The 15,553-nt window shown below is 37.7% G+C and overlaps 2 long non-coding RNA genes across 2 annotated transcripts in view; one reads left to right on the top strand and one right to left on the bottom strand.

Annotated features, from left to right (window-relative positions):
• Positions 1-15,553, top strand: part of LOC134665749 (uncharacterized) — a 249,205-nt gene that overhangs the window by 129,216 nt on the left and 104,436 nt on the right. The gene's annotated exons all lie outside the window — the stretch shown is intronic.
• Positions 11,623-12,903, bottom strand: LOC134666283 (uncharacterized). The gene is made up of 2 exons (XR_010098468.1): positions 12,442-12,903; positions 11,623-12,267 (listed from the first exon to the last, which is right to left on the bottom strand). It is a non-coding gene; the product is annotated as an uncharacterized LOC134666283 (long non-coding RNA).

The following is a 15,553-nucleotide window of genomic DNA, read 5'->3' as shown; positions in this document are numbered from 1 at the left end:
AAACCATCCGCGACCATCTTGAGCCCACTGCGCAGGTTTAAATACCACACACATCTTCACGATATTTTCTTTCACCGAAATGCAACACGTAAAAGAAAAAAAAACAAATTCATTGCCGGCGCAAGCTACGTGCTGCGAGCGTAAAGGAGCCCACAGATTACCAGTTCGATGGACCATATCAGCCTGTCAGTTGTTCGGAACTATCACCTTTTGTAATTAGCTGACAGGCTGATATCGTCCAGCGAACCGGTGATCTGTGGGCTCCTTAACCGACAATACGGGAAAAACCGCATCTAGCGAAAAGCGCGTACGAACAGAGAGCTCCCTTACGGGGAGTGAATGTGTTAACGCATTTTTTACAAGCTTTTATTTAGTTTCACCTGTCCCGTTGTCTGTCTGCCTGTTGGTCTATACCTAATCAAATCTTGCAAGTTAAATTTGATCCACTTCCCGGTTTTTGATTGAGCTGAAATTTTGCATGCATGTATAAATCGGATGACAATGCAATATTATGGTACCATCCAGCTGATCTGACGATGGAGACAGGAGGTGGTCATAGGAACTCTGTGATGAAACAACGCAACCTAATTGTGTTAGGGGTTTTTAGAATTGTCTTGATGAGTATTAGTTGTCTGTCGTAAGAAAAGTACAGTCAGCGATAAAAGCTTGTACCAAAAATGAAATTTTAGCCAAAAACATATTTACTTCAGCTGATAGCTAATCAGTGAAAACCTATTTATAGGCAACTACGGAAGCCTAAGATTCCGAAGTCGGCAAACGGTCGGCACAAGGCGAGAAACAAACTGATTGTGACGTGTCTCCTTAATTAGTCGGGGATCAGCGACACGCCATTTATAATTGCAGTCTGTCTCGCGCGCCGCCCGTAGAACATGTCGATGAAAATTGTTCTAAGTATAAAATTATTTTATAAACAAATCTGGGACTCAATTTATACTCGTGAAAATTGCGTTAAATTAATAATTAGGTAGGTAATAATATTTGAGACTCTCGCACCTCTCTCGCAGTCTCTCACTCACGCTAGGAGGCTGGAACAAGATGCAGAAGGTGGTCGTTTGGATACGACGGGGGTAATCCGTCGGTTCCTCTCTCTCCCTCTCCCTCTCTCTCTTTCTTTTTGCGGCCTTGACTACCGGCTACCCGATGAAAGTAATGCTTGAAATGCGCGGTCAAGGGTATATCAAAACCAGGTATAAACCATAACATTGTTAAATTGGAATCTATCAAGTACAACATTTAAAATACTTCTTGTCTTGTGCTGCAATCCCTCACATGCAATTTTTCCATTAGGTAATAAACACTCAAACATTTTAGGTAAATTGTGTTCTACTTTTTATTCGTCTAGTTAAATTTTATTGCTATACACCAAAAATATTAAAATATTATGTTGAACCTTGCGTTTTCATAGAGACACATTAAAAGCTACAATAAATAAATAAATAAATATTTTTTTTTTTTTAATAGCCTAGTTTGTGTCCCACTGCTGGGCAAAGGCCTCCCCCTTCTTCCGCCACTCGTCACGGTTTTGTGCATGTTCCCGCCAGTCGCTGCAAAAAGCGTCAAGGTCATCCCGCCATCTCTTTTTTGGTCTACCTCTGCCCCGGCTAATCTGCGGTGTCCATTCGGTAGCCACTTTGGCCCACCGATCCGGGTGCATACGGCAGACGTGTCCCGCCCAATCCCACTTAAGCTTAGCGGCCTTAACACCCACATCTACTATACCAGTTCTGGAGCGCAGATCGGTGTTCCTAACCCGATCGGTTCTGCGAACTCCTAATATGCTGCGCTCCATTGCTCGCTGGCAAATCTTGAGTCGGGACTTCTGGGCTTCCGTTAATGACCAAGTTTGGGCGCCGTAAGTTAGGATAGGCAGGATACACATGTCGATGAGTTTGCGTTTTAGTGTCAGTGGAAGGTTGCCCTTCATTAGCGCCTTCATGGACCAGAAGCTCTTCCAGGCGTTTTCGATGCGTCGATCGATCTCTTTAGACTGCCTGTTATCGAAGGATGCTATCTGGCCCAAATAGATGTATTCATCGACATATTGGATATCCTGCCCATCAACGCTGACCGTATGTTTCGCGCCGTTGGTCATTAACTGGGTTTTGGCCCTGTTCATTACGAGTCCAAATAAATATTATAGGACATTTTTACACAAATTGACTAAGCCCCACGGTAAGCTCAAGAAGGCTTGTGTTTTGGGTACTCAGACAACGATATATATAAGATATAAATACTTAAATACATAGAAAACAACCATGACTCAGGAACAAATATCTGTATCATCATACAAATAAATGCCCTTACTGGGATTCGAACCCAGGACCATCGGCTTCGCAGGCAGAGTCACTACCCACTAGGCCAGACCGGTCGGTCGGTGTTTGCTATTGTATATTCATCTAATTAAATTTTATTGCTATACACCAAAAATATTAAAATATTACGTTGTACCTTGCGTTTCCATAGAGGCACAGTAAAAGCTACAATACATTTTAACATTGCAACTCAAAGAAATACCAAAAGAAGCAACAGCAAGTGGAATGTCTGTTAAGAACTTCTCTGCGTCGGTAGCTTGTAGCAATTATCATATTCTAAAACAATTCGATTTGAAAGTAAGATAATGGGAGTGTTGCTTCTTAATTAATTTAATTATATTAAGCGACGTTCGCTGGCAGTTTAATTGTGATTTTGGATGTTGAGTAGGAAACTGACGGGGAGTTTGAGAGGAACAGTGTTATTGTTAAGATTTTCGAAAGTGGGCCTATTTCCCCCTCAGCTGGGAACAGGCCCGGGGGTCCGAGAAATTTTAAATCTTATACCGATAAACGAACAATTCTTGTATATACACCTATTTATAATATGTTTTGGGGATTTCAGAAACCGCTCTAAGGATATCGATGAAATTTGCTATATGAAAGTTTTTTGGTACGAAATATCGATATCGATAAAACGCGCATATTTGAGTTTTTATGTTTTCCGAACAAAGCTCGGTCTCCCAGCTATTTATATATACATATGTGTAATAAATAAATATCATAGTTGATATAGCCTGTCGGGCTTTCCCACAGCTGAGAGGCTGACAAAGAGAGTAATATTTTTGAATACATATCTTTGTAATATTTATTTTTATTTATAAGGTAGATACACATATTAAAAATAAAAATAAACTAACTTATACCTATATAAAATAAAACTAAAAACTAATACTAAATTTAATTAAATTAAATTGTAATTATAAATATTTTTGGTTATAATAAATAAATAAATAATAACAGAACACATGTTGTGACGGATTTTAATGTACAGTCAGCAGCAGAAGTTGCTAAGCGGTCGAGGTGTTCAAAATTACCTTGACGCGCTCTTATTCTCTTAACAATAAAGTCACGTCAAGATCATTTTGAACACTTCGCCCGCTTAGCAACTATTGCTGCTGACTGTATCTCGAATGTTGTGTCCTGGAAATGATTAATTTATTGGTAGTTAATCATTTAGGTTCATTAAATATTATTTAATTTCATAGTAGTTAATAATACCCTTATTAAATAAAACTCCAAAATCAAATGGTTCCTGTTTCTAAATTCCTTTGATCAACCCAACCTAGAAATTATATTTGCTAAAACCAAATAATTAAGCCAAAAAAATTTGGTAGTAAAATTTGTTAAAAATAAACGCTAATAAACTGTATTTGACAGGTTTATAATTGATGGTTTGCTTTGAGGATCACTTTTAAATTACCTAATTAATGTCATTAGCGGGTCTAACGCGATAAAATTTCATTTTTTTTACTTTTAAATTAAATTCAATTTAATAACATCATTTGAAGTTGTGTGAGATTGAGTCCGATGGTCTCAACGAACCTCCGGTCCTACTTATAGTACTTATTATTAAGTTCGATAAACGTTAAATTTTTATACAAAACAAATTGAACTAAATTTCCTACATGTCCTTCAATTCCTTTTTTGTATGGCCTTGTATGATTAGGCCCTAAGACGATAGTTATTTTCAGTGTTTATCAATAATCATATTATATCTCTTTTGGTAATCATAATACAAATTCAGCAGTTCTTTATCTTTATATATCTCTATCTATATATATATCTTTATATATATCTTTGATATTTAATTGTGTGTCCCCCTCTCCCTCGCTTTCTCCCTCCCTCTCCCTCGGAATCCAAAAATAATGTACACACCTTAATGTATTCATATTTTTGCCACTTTAGTCTTTCGGTTATTTAATACCTTGTTTGTACCTCTAGTCTCATCTATCAATCGGCATCATAATAAATCAATAAAAAATAACATGCCTTCACGAATAAAGAGTTGGCAATATGACAACTCAGAAATATAAAACCGGGCAAGTGCGAGTCGGACTCGCGCACGAAGGGTTCCGTACCATAATGCAAAAAAAAAAGCATAAAAAAACGGTCACCCATCCAAGTACTGACCCCTCCCGACGTTGCTTAACTTTGATCAAAAATCACGTTTGTTGTATGGGAGCCCCATTTAAATCTTTATTTTATTCTGTTTTTAGTATTTGTTGTTATAGCGGCAACAGAAATACATCATCTGTGAAAATTTCAACTGTCTAGCTATCACGGTTCGTGAGATACAGCCTGGTGACAGACGGACGGACGGACGGACAGCGAAGTCTTAGTAATAGGGTCCCGTTTTACCCTTTGGGTACGGAACCCTAAAAATGACAACAAGTGGGCCGTGATAATATTGTTCGATAGCCTCGTGGTATTAAAATAATGTACTCGAATAGATTGTTTTGAATGCGAACTAAAAGTCAGCATTTCAAAGTCAAAGTCGGTTTACAGTCAGCAGCAGAAGTTACTAAGCGGACGAGGTGTTCAGAATTACCTTGACTCGCTCTTATTCTCTTAACAATAAAGTCGCGTCAAGCTCATTTTGAACTCCTCGCCCGCTTAGCAACTTCTGCTGCTGACTGTATAAGCTTGTTTTCGAGCATTCACTCGGACATTTATTAGTTTGACAAACGAAACAACTAAGCTTTAGATACGTCATTCCTTCAATGGGGTCGGCCGGTCGAAGTATTTAACAGATGGCGCCAGCATAGTTTGCCCCGTCAATTCCTGAAATTGTGTATTTTAGTTTTTTTAATGGAATTTTATGCCCTGTATGCCCTTTAAGCCAAAACTCATAAAAAGGGGCAAGCTATGATGGCGCCATCTATGCAAACCTTTGACAGTTGCCAACCCCATTACGTCGAATATAAAATAGGTGTTTAATGGTGTTTAATGTATTTGTTGATAACAAAGAACCGTAAGTCATTATTTGTTTGTGTATTGCAAGGGATAACGCGACAACCACTTCAAATTATATTCATAAAAGTTTTTGGCAAAAATTTCATTTTTGGCACAAGCTTTTAACGCTAATTTTCTTTCCACAGGCAACAAATGCTCATCGAGACAATTCTAAAAACCCCAAACACAATTAGGATTCGTTGTTTTATCACATGGCCACCTCCGGTCTCCATCATCAGATCAGCTCGATGACACCATAATATTGCATTGTCACCCGACTTACGTATGTATGCAAAATTTCCGCTCAATCGGAAACCGGGAAGTGGATCAAATTTAACTTGCAAGATTGATTACACACAGACAGACAGACAACGGTCAGGTGAAACAAAATAAAAGCTTGTAAAAAAATAGAAAGTAATTTTGGTCGATAAGTCCAATTGGGTGCCAAAGGTGCATTGCGTTAACTTCGAAAGCGGCGTAATTTTGAAAATAGCAAATATTTATTTGTAACTTTATAAAATGACTGATGTAATGAAAACTGGCCAAGTCAAATCTAACCTACTTTAAGATCTCACATTTTTTTTAATAACAGCAATTATTGTTATAAGTATCATAACGTTATTTTGTTCCTATAAATACATATTTGGATTTTGCATAGAACTTGGCACTCATTTACATCTCCATTATTTTTGCGGCGAAGCCCACAGCCAAGCATAATTTTTGGATTGAACTTGGCTATCCTTTTTTACATTTATGTTTTTGGTGGGTTGACTAAACTAGAACCACTTTCTACTACGAGTACACTACAGCAACGGTATGCAAGAAGCCTTGATAAGCGGCGCAGGAGTGTTAATAAAGTATGAAGTGCTTCTGTTAATAGCCAAGGGACCTGACGTGCAAAAATTTAAACAGAAGTATACACAGTAAACTGAGTAATTGAGATAAAAGGTGAACTTCCGCGCGACGGCTATATCTTCCGTCGCAAATTTCACACGACGCGCCGTATAACATATATTTTGCTTCCTTGCTTTTCGCCCATTCGTAATGTTTAATTCGTCTGTAAGAATTTTGATGATGGCACTTGTAGGATTGAGACTTGAAACATTCTGTATTTTAGATTTAAAATAACCACAAATTAAAAACTTCGAACATTTCACATATTCCCAACTACGAGTATTTATTGTGTTTTTGTCGGTTCATCATGGTAGTGTTCGATTAACGAATCTACGCAATTAGAAAACTAATTCAACTTGCTGCAATGAGAACATAATTTTGTTTGTATTTGCGTCTGAAAATCTTCTTCAAATAGAAAGTTTTTAGATTATTGCGCCTATTTTAATATTACAGCTATTTCTATATTAGCATACTTTATGAAAGTGCTCAACTGTATAGATACAGATCTAAACATACAAGTATTTTGCACAGGCAAAAGTAATGCTTTGGGCCCGATTCGGATTTTGAAATAGACATCTATTAGATATCTTTTAGACATCACCAAGATACGATAACGATATGTTTAAGATCTAACCTGTCAAATTTGACATTTGCGCGATTCTGGAGACACACTTGAACGATTTCCACGGGATATGACTTAGAGGTCTAATTCACGTCTAATAGATGTCTTACTCTATCTAACGTAAAAGTGAAATTGGTTGCCCGAATTGCGCTGCAAAAGAGAACTAGTTGATATCTAAACTATAACGTATCTAGAATGGATCTAGTACGTGTCGTCTCTTGTGAATATCTTGAAGTTCGAATACGGCAGTTTGTATCACGTGTGAAAGGATAGAAAGTCTGACGTCTTATCCACTCGGCCACCACCGCTTCAAATTTAAATAAAGAGAAAACAAACTTAAAAACACGACATCCTTAACGGTAAACTGGAAGTGGTCCATCCGTTCCATAAAATAAATAACCTACCAAGAGTTAATCTTGGTCAGCTCGAACCTAAAAGCACGTACCGGTCTAGCTCACAAATACCGGTACCTAACGTACAAATACCGGAGTTTAGGTATCTAAAGTGTAGGAATACCGGGCTGAGACGGAAGTGAGGTGAGCGTCACGTCGTCGCCACTACCGGCCGCGTATTACTGAACTCTACTCACTGATGTGCCGTCGGAGTTTTGAAAATTGGAAAAGTAGCAGAATAGTAGTAACAAGGTAGGTACAAGGTAGGTACAGGTAGGTAGGTACATTACGATCCAAGTGCGAAAATAAGGAAATCCGCAACGACTTGCGATAAATTGAAACACGACCGAAGGGAGCGTTTTAAAATCGACACGAGTTGCGAATTACCTTTTCGCACGTGAAATGTACAAACATTTTACAGGACTTATGGCCCTTTACATTTTTGACATAAGCACGTATTGTCCTTAATCCCACCCTAGGGTGGTAAAGTAGCACCATATGTACTGTAAATTCTCATATCTATCTATAGGGATCAAAACTGTTTATTTCCAAAATAATTATTTCCATTTATTTATACTTTGTAATAAACCAACGTTACCTCATAAAAATAGCCTCGATTACTATCAGAATACTTTTTTTAAGAAAAGTACAGTCGTATAGAGTTACACCATGAAAAGTCTGCAACGATTTTGGTAGCTCACGCAGTGCAAGTGTTATTATACGTCATAATTTCATAGAAGTTTGACGTTTAAACTAACACTTGCACAGCCTGTGCTGTCATAATCGTTGCAGACTTTTCTTGGTTTAACTCTATTATAAAAGCTTGCATCGAAATATAACTATTTACAAAGAAAAATGACAAAGACTTATATAGACTGACTGACAAAAGCCATTTATGTCAAGCAACCTACCTTATTTGACTCTCTACATTTTTAGTTAATAGCCAAGACGGTATGGCTGGGAGTTTGTAAAATAAACCCTCCTCAAATTCAGCGCGTTCTCAACTGTACTTCAAATACGCGATATCCGCCATCTCACTCTGTTTTAGCACCTGCCTCCGGAGAAACCTAAACTTTTATTCCAAAATGACACAAGTCCACGCAAATACATACAAACTTACGATATTCATTAATTCATGTTGGAGAATACAGTTAAACTTTTGTACTGAAAACTCACTCAAGAGTCAAGGATTCATAGTAAAGTAAATTTATGCCTCAGTAAGAAACCTAATTAGTTGATAATTATAAACTGGTACCGTAAAACGGGGTGAGTAGGTTTCGCGGGGAGAGGTGGGTTATGAATGGGGAGAGAAGGTTTGAGAGGGGGGTGAGAAGGGGTTTTAAGGCTACTGCTACAAAAATAATGTATTCCAATTTAAAATGGAGCTATAGTAATACGCATAATAAAAAAAAATCAATCCAACAATCTTCCAAAATCACCTTTGTATGAAAACCCCTCTCACCCCAAATACGAGGCACTACGGGGTGAGGTGGGTTTTCCTCTTTATCGTCAAAGTTATGAAATGGAACTACCCAAAATAAAATAAAAACTAACATACAAACGTCCGGAACACATATTATATACACCATTCAGTGTTCATATATAAAAATAAAATGTTATCGAGGTTTTAATTTCAGTTTTGACCCTACTCACCCCATTTTACGGTACCTACTGATAAAATTTTGTGTGTATTTTTTTGTTTAACAAGGCCTCCAGTGCCCTACGCTTTGATGAAACCAATTACTATTATGGCGTTGTTTAAATATGGCGTTTGCTGCGAATGCAAAAAACACTAGTTTGTTTCTAAGTAGGTACCTCCAGCCCTAAGGTACAATACGAGTATATAGTTATAGAGTTTTTGAGTTATAGAAAATTGCCGTCTAAATATAGTGAAAGAACTTAGCCATGTGCAATGACTATATTATATATTATAATATACATTATATACATACACTGAGAGAAAAGTACAACAAAAGTACACTTAGAATTACAAAAATAAACTTAATCCGGGACAAGGAGAGTTAACTAAGTAATAGGAACAAATTGACTTTTGCAATTTCTATTAGTTCTTGAGATTTCTATTATCTGTTTGTTCAATTACTGAGCTGTTTGTAGAAATAAATAAACTTTACAGAAATAGTGAAACGTCCATAATTATTACTAAAAATTCATTTTTTCCCCCAGTACAGAACTGTTTTTTAATTCCTGGTGATGATTTTTCTCTCAGTGTACTCCTTATTCTGTTTCTATTTATGTGGTTCGATTTCGCTTTTCTAGGAAACGAACGAAATCCTCCATTGTGTATGTGTTTGCTCCAATATTCTTATTTTTTTACTTTTTTGTAACCCATTTAGCGATTAGAGATGAACCCAACATCCAGGTCAGTCAATATCCACAACACAATTTATGCCCGCGGACGGTCTTGCCCGGCGAACCGGGTAACGGCACAATAAATTGACTCGGCTTATCTCTTAAAAGCTTTCGGCGAAGGGGTATGACAACTTTTAGGTTAGGGTGGCCATCGTTATACAAACGTGACGTGGGTAGGTAATTTGGAAAAATGTGTTTTGATGACGCGCTGACCGCAACGGTTGCTAACTTACTAACTGGCGCATGACCCGTCTTATTGTATGCGGTACGAATAGTATATGATATTAACAAATAATAAGTACAAAAAACGGACTTTTTGGCTCATGACAAACGAAAAATGACAACTACCTGCCTTGCACAGATAAACTGTCGCCCTCGGTATTTCCGAAGCGGTACGACATTCAAACCTTCAAGAAAAGAGAATATTAGAAATCAAATTTTTTGAATTACCTTTTATTTATGGTAGATTTTAATTTTGTCTGTGTGATCGATAAACTTTCCACCCGATTTTTTATTATAGTTTATTCATCATCATCATCATTTCAGCCTATATACGTCCCACTGCTGAGCACAGGCCTCCTCTCATGCACAAGAGGGCTTGGGCTATAGTCCCCACGCTAGCCCAATGCGGATTGGGGACTTCACAGACACCTTTGAATTTCTCCGCAGATGTATGCAGGTTTCCTCACGATGTTTTCCTTCACCGAAAAGCTAGTGGTAAATATCAAATGATATTTCGTACATAAGTTCCGAAAAACTCATTGGTACGAGCCAGGATTTGAACCCGCGACCTCCGGATTGAAAGTCAGGCGTCATATCCACTCGGCCACCACTGCTTTTTATAGTTTATTCATAACGGTAAATAAACTGACAAAATATTTTATATGATTAAAAATTTAGACATATATAGGAATAGACACGATTGAGTCTCAGGATAAATAGCGAAACGAAAAAGAAATTCCGACTTGGCAGAGTTTTTAAAATGTCAACTCGTTCGCAGAGTTTCAGTGGCTAAATTGAATCATGCCTAATAACTAAAAAACATTTTAATAGATTTTCAAAGCGCTATTATTAATTGAATAAACAATAGCAATAAAAGCATTCGACTAATTACTTTATAGTTTGTTTTTAAATTACACAAACTGCAGCACAAATTCGATATACATACAGATGTAGTTCAAAATTATTTTCCAACGTATTTTCACGGAAACGTACGAACATGTCTTGCTATTTCAGTCAGTCCCGGTACAAAAAGTGCTGAGGTTGGCTGAAGTAGCATGACAGATACGTGTTATTAATCTATTATTACAATCAGAATGTCATCATCATTATCATCTTAACTTAACAGCTTTGCTCTTCCTGGTGGAGTAATCGCCAATCGTATGTCCTAACATCATGCCTTTGCATTTAACAAGCATCGCTTTTCTCCTATCATGCTCAGGACCTCTTCATTCCTCTGGACCTCTTACTCAGGATCAGAATCAAAATGTACGCCTCCTAAATTCCCTCTCAAATGTAGCAAGCGCAGTCACATGGTTTTGCAACACCTACTTCTTCGATTATTTCTCTGTTTCCGCTACCCAAAGGTTGTCTGGAAGAGATCGCTCTTTAGCGACAAGACCGCCTGTTGTCTGCCTCTACATTTAATCGATTGTTTTTTTTATCTTTTTACTGAGGTGTGCCAATAAAGAGTATTCTATTTATCTATGGTAGCATCAATTAAAACAACAGGTCACTGCCTAAAAGGAGCTTAGCAAAATAAAAAATGCAAGAACGCTCAAATGAGGTTTTTTATAGGGAAAATCTCGAGCGCGTAATTAGACCGCCTTTCCTAAGACGTATTAAAATTAAAATGGACGGTGACAATCACAAGGCTTTGTTCTCTGATGGTAATTCATTTAAGCGATGCTAAACCTTTGATGGGTCTATTTGAAAGATTATTTAATGTAATAAGGGCATATTTAATGTAATAAGGGCATTGTTCAGAAACGTTCAAAAATGGATACATTTTTGATCCTTTTTCTTAAGCTCAATTTTAATGTCGGCAATAAAAATCAACTTCACAGTTTTTAATATAATTTAATTTTATGTATCAATTAATATGTTCTTACAATTAATATTATTCAAATTGTCTATTTTTTAATTAAAATATGCAATTAAACGTACAAATTCAATCATCATTCAAATCTCTATGTTTCAAATTGTACTATGGCAATTTTATATTCAAAGCTTTGACAGTTATAGAGCTTTCAAAAACTTACTTTGTCATCTCTTGAATCCCAACGACAATCCACTTTGCCACTTTTTGTATTTTTGTAATTTTGAGAGTAAACCAGCGTTATACTACAGTCCACTTATTATTTCACCGCCTTTACAACACCTGAGACCAGCGAAGATTTTACATGGTCCTTACGAAGCCTCTGAATTGCGAGAAGGCAAGATTGTGGCATCGAGTCGAGCTCCATCTATTCAACGGACCTTCTCCAGTGAAGCCGTGGGTCATCCAGGTTGGCGCAGGGCACATCCAGCTACGTGCAAGTTCCAGAGCTGATATTCATTGCGTCCCATCAGTCAGGACAAAGCAGCGACGGACACACGGAGCATCCCATTTCAGAGGGAATCCAGCCGTAACCAGGAGTCAGTTACGGAATTCAGCCCATCCAGCACCAACCAGACCAGTCCAGGAGCATCCAGTGGGGATCAACTTCAACCAAAATCCAGATTCAGAATCCAGGAGCAGTCAATCCAGAAGGAGAACTAGGACAAGCACGAAAAAGTGAGATCGTTCCTTTTCCTTTTATTCCATTTACATTTCCTTTGTTTTCCTTTGTAGCTGCACCATCCATTCATTTCAAACATATTCAAATATATTCACTACTTTTCCATCTAGTGCAGAAAGTAGATTCATAGTCTTCATTGCCATTATTTGATTCAGTTTAGCAAGTAGATATTCAATTCAATAGTATTCATTAACGGTATTCATAATTGTAGGCAGATATAACCTCATAACACAGTTCATAGTAATACATAAGATTTAATTTCACAATTTCACTTCAAACTTGATACCTAACTGTACATTAATCAAAATAGTAATTAATTAAACATTTCACTAGCTTAATTTCAATTTAAAACTAAAATAACCGCACGTGAACACGTTAGTCAATCGATTTCTATAGCAAACTGCATTGTGCCGGGAGGAAGTAAACAAGGTAATTAAGTGATTACATAATTTTATTGCACCTCCGATCCATATTGCATTAAGATTAAACGCCTGGCAATTTCGCAGAGCAAATTTTGTTTAAATTCATATTATTGCTATTTTATTTGAGTAGGGTTGTTACTTTATACCTTTATTCACAATGTCTAATGAACAAGATTTAAGGAAACTAAATTACAAGTGCGGGGTTATTAAAGGCAAACTTATTACATTTCAAAAGTTCGTTTCGAATCTAGCAGCCAAACCGCAATTAAGTGATTTGCAGCTTGCCGAGTTACAATTAAGATTCGACAATACAGTGCCTATATACGATGAATTCGATGCATTACAGACGGATATCGAGTTGTTGTCTGCGTCTACAAGCGAAGGGGATATCAGAGAGGAGTGGGCTCTCTTCGAAGATACCTACTTCGCGAGCATGTCGTCTGCGCAAGTGCTGATCCAAAAGGATTCGCGGCGTAATTCTGTCGTCAATGAGTCGGAGGTAAGCGCTGCTAATACCGTTGTCAAGGCGCACAACTCAGACTTCATCAATTCACATGAAATACCACCAGATTCAAATATTCACGTCCCGCTATTTCGGGAGTTACATTCAATTGTTCCTAGGCACAGCTTGACGCCAGAACAAAACGCTTGTGAGGAGCAGTTTACAAAAACTGATCCTGACAGGCAATTCAAAGTATCCATGCAGTTGAAGGAGTCGCCTGCAGTCCTGGGGCATTCATGTCAGCATGCTTCAGCTACGTGTCTTTCAGTGGAGCGTCGCTCAGAAGCCGAACAAATAGGCTATATTATACACAAAGAGCGCGGGCATTCCAATAACTTACTTTCGCGTAAGGCTCAAGGAGACCCAATTCCTTCACGGTCTCTTTGTCCGCTTCTCGGCGATGGCAATCTCGTCCGTGAGGGGGGAAGACTGAGCAACTCCAGTTACGATTACGACCTCAAACATCCAGTGTTGCTCAGTTCAATATTCAGTGACATTGAGTCACAACATTCATTTCTTGAGACTGGAGTCAATTATTCTGATCCAATCTTGATATTCACCCAAAACGGGATTATTTGTGAGTTTGTGTGCCTTGCCATGGGAGCAGTGCAACTCGAGCTAGATTCACATTTAAATAAACATGCGTTCATTGCAGCCTTGCGCCAATTCATTGCGCGCCAGGGTAAAACGCAGACAATAATGTCTGGTAATGCATCGACGTCATTGGAGGTATACGAACGCATTCAGTTTTCTTTAACACGGCATTTGCACATAACATACGAAGGGATGTCTGCACTACTGATTCAAATTAGGGCAATTTCAATCTCAAGACCGCTGACTTTAATGTCAGACGACCAAAGTAACTTCGGTTCCTTAACTCCTTCCCACTTCCTTATAGGACGATCCACAAATTTCGTGCCACACCCACAGACTACTGCCTCCAGGACTTCGTCAATTCAACGTTCGTGGCACTCATCAACAGGAACTCCAGGAAGGCGTTCTGATTGGCGTGAAGGACAAAACTGCCACCTTTTCTCTTCTGTCAACCGGTCGAGTCGTCCGAGGCATTCGTGGCAGCGACGGCGTCGCAAGCGGAACAAAAACATGCAGACAAAGAGAAGGGTCATCCGACGAGCCTACAACAACATCTGCTCTCTCCCTGTCGACAAATAATTGAAGATCTAGACTTCAAGGCCGGGAGCATGTTCAGAAACGTTCAAAAATGGATACATTTTTGATCCTTTTTCTTAAGCTCAATTTTAATGTCGGCAATAAAAATCAACTTCACAGTTTTTAATATAATTTAATTTTATGTATCAATTAATATGTTCTTACAATTAATATTATTCAAATTGTCTATTTTTTAATTAAAATATGCAATTAAACGTACAAATTCAATCATCATTCAAATCTCTATGTTTCAAATTTTACTATGGCAATTTTATATTCAAAGCTTTGACAGTTATAGAGCTTTCAAAAACTTACTTTGTCATCTCTTGAATCCCAACGACAATCCACTTTGCCACTTTTTGTATTTTTGTAATTTTGAGAGTAAACCAGCGTTATACTACAGTCCACTTATTATTTCACCGCCTTTACAACACCTGAGACCAGCGAAGATTTTACAGGCATTGACCTAATAGAAATATCCTGTACCTATATACCTAATACTTACCTTGGTTCTAAGAATACGTGATTTCGTTAGGATTGCCTGGCTCGTAATACCATACGTCCTCACTCACGCTCGTCTCAAAAAGCATCAAAAGCACACGTTTTAAAGAATCTTACGGTTTGCCAATAAATAGAACACAATTGCGAAGTGAAGCTTTGGTACCCCTTTGTGGGATTCCTTCATTTATACCAAACTATGATCTGAACCGTATAGCGTCATGAGTAACTAAGATAAAAAAATTTGTCCAATGGAGACGTTCCAGGTAACATTTTTATTAAATCCCCAAGATACTTATACTTCTGTTCGAAAAAACCGCAGTCAAAAAGTTTGTAATCGTTTTTCTTATTTTAATGCGACTTAAAATAATTCTGGCTTAAGCGATGATTTTAACAACTCGACAATCCCTATAATTATTCATAAGAGTGCTTAACGAATTAGGGGCGTATTACGAGTCGAACAAAAGACAAAACCTTCTAATTACGAGCAATAATAAATTCATCTTTAATTATACCGGGCGGAGCGATCTCGTCAAATGAGCGCGCATTAACCGAACGATCGAGTCATTATGTTACCGCAGTGGACTTTAATTGAGTCTGAATGTTGGCTTTATTATC

The sequence above is a fragment of the Cydia fagiglandana genome, chromosome 7 (genome assembly GCF_963556715.1).
Source record: "Cydia fagiglandana chromosome 7, ilCydFagi1.1, whole genome shotgun sequence".
Lineage (NCBI taxonomy): Eukaryota > Metazoa > Arthropoda > Insecta > Lepidoptera > Tortricidae > Cydia > Cydia fagiglandana.
This window is presented reverse-complemented; position numbering and strand designations above follow the sequence as displayed.